Raw genomic sequence first — 2,577 nt, 5'->3', positions numbered from 1 at the left:
GCCCTGAAGTTGAGCTGACTTGTCTGTAAACTGAGCAATGTGTATCCCAGCTATGCAATTGAACAGTTAGCCAGTTAACTTGCCTAAATACTCTGAAATAACACACACACACGCATAGGTATATAAGTCGGAAGTTTACATACACTTAGGTTGTAGTCATTAGAACTCGTTGTTCAACCACTCCACAAATGTATTTTAACAAACTAGTTCTGGCAAGTCGGTTAGAACATCTACTTTGTGCATGACACAATACATTTTTCCAACGATTGTCTGTAAACAGATTATTTCACTTATAATTCACTGTATCACAATTCCAGTGGGTCAGAAGTTAACATACACTAAGTTGACTGTGCCTTTAAATAGCTTGGAAAATTGCAGAAAATTATGTTGTGGCTTTAGAAGCTTCTGTTGGGCTAATTGACATCATTTGAGTCAATTGGAGGTGTACCTGTCGATGCATTTCAAGGTATACCTTCAAACTCAGTGCCTCTTTGCTTGACATCATGGGAAAATCAAAAGAAATCAGCCAAGACCTCAGAAAATAAATTGTAGACCTCCACATGTCTGGTTCATCCTTGGAAGCAATTTCCAAACGCCTGAAGGTACCACGTTCATCTGTACAAACAATAGTACGCAAGTATAAACTCCATGGGACCACGCAGCCGTCATACCACTCAGGAAGGAGATGTGTTCTGTCTCCTAGAGATGAACGTACTTTGGAGGAAAACGGGCAAATCAATGCTAGAACAACAGCAAAGGACCTTGTGAAGATGCTGGAGGAAACGGGTACAAAAGTATCTATATCCACAGTAAAACAAGTCCTATATCGACATAACCTGAAAGGCCGCTCAGCAAGGAAGAAGCCACTGCTACAAAACTGCAATAAAAAAGCCAGACTACGGTTTACAACTGCACATGGGGACAAAGATCATACTTTTTGGAGAAATGTCGTCTGGTCTGATGCAACTAAAATAGAACTGTTTGGCCATAATGACCATCGTTAAGTTTGGAGGAAAAAGGGGGAGGCTTGCAAGCCGAAGAACACCACCCCAACCGTGAAGCACGGGGGTGGCAGCATCATGTTGTGGGGGTCCTTTGCTGCACTAGGGACTGGTGCACTTCACAAAATAGATGGCGTCATGAGGAGGAAAATTTTGTGGATATATTGAAGCAACATCTCAAGACATCAGTCAGGAAGTTAAAGCTTGGTCGCAAATGGGTCTTCCAAATGGACATTGACACCAAGCATAATTCCAAAGTTGTGGTAAAATGGCTTAAAGGCAACAAAGTCAAGGTATTGGAGTGGCCATCACCAAGCCCTGACCTCAATCCTATAGAAAATGTGTGGGCAGAACTGAAAAAGCATGTGCGAGCAAGGAGGCCTTCAAACCTGAGTCAGTTACACCAGCTCTGTCAGGAGGAATGGGCCCAAATTCACCCAACTTATTGTGGGAAGCTTGTGGAAAGTTAAACAATTTAAAGGCAATGCTACCAAATATGAATTGAGTGTATGTAAACTTTTGACCCACTGGGAATGTGATGAAAGAAATAAAAGCTGAAATAAATCATTCTCCCTACTATTGTTCTGACATTTCAGTCTTAAAATAAAGTGGTGATCCTAACTGACCTAAGAAAGATACTTTTTACTAGGATTAAATGTCAGGAATTGTGAAAAACTGAGTTTAAATGTATTTGGCTAAGGTGTATGTAAACTTCCGACTTCAACTGTATATTATTATTATTATTATCTATTTTTTTTTAAGATAAACTTAAAATTGGCATGGTCTAACTCTAATTGACTCAACAACCAAAAAACACATTTATAACTTTAGCTTTCTTATTGAATCAGACATGTTATTTCATGTTGTTTATCAAAATAAACAAAGTCTTTGATTCTGCATTGTGTTATATCCCTCTGCAGTTTATTCAGTACCATTTGTAAACTAGATGTTAATTTTGCATGAAGAAAAATTAAATGACTTGCTTCAGCTCTTGAAAAGTGATTTTGTGTCAGTGGATATGATAGCCTGAACATGTGAAGTTATTTTGGTGACTCTAGCTTAAAAGGTTCAAGAGTTACTGTTGGTAGGTTATTCTAGGCTAATTTATGCAAATATATATATAGTTATTGCTTATAAACATTTTAAGTAATTTTAACTTCTTAGAATAGCCTGAATATGTGAATGTTGGTTTGGTGTCTCTAGCTTCAACGGTTCAAGAGTTGCTGTTGGTGGGTTATTTTATGCTAATTAATATCGTTTAAGTTTTAAAGAATTTGAAGTTAGGATAACCTTAACATGTGAAAGTTGGTTTGGTGTATCTAGCTTGAACAGATTAAGAGTTACTGTTGGTGAGTTAGATTATGCCATCCTCTGTAAATAAGTCAATCAATCAATACTTTAAATTGCCCGAACTGCACCAGAACATCAAGATGAATATACTGTGTTTTGAATTTTGTTCCTATCAGGAATCAAGGTAAGACCCAAGTGCAGACTGTATAACAATGTTTATTGTAACCACAGGGGCAGGCAAATGACAGGTCAAGGCAGGTAGGGGTCGATAATCCAGAGCAGAGTC

This window comes from Oncorhynchus mykiss, chromosome 30 (assembly GCF_057628025.1).
Source record: "Oncorhynchus mykiss isolate SJ-2025 chromosome 30, ASM5762802v1, whole genome shotgun sequence".
NCBI classification, from domain to species: Eukaryota; Metazoa; Chordata; class Actinopteri; order Salmoniformes; family Salmonidae; genus Oncorhynchus; species Oncorhynchus mykiss.
This window is presented reverse-complemented; position numbering follows the sequence as displayed.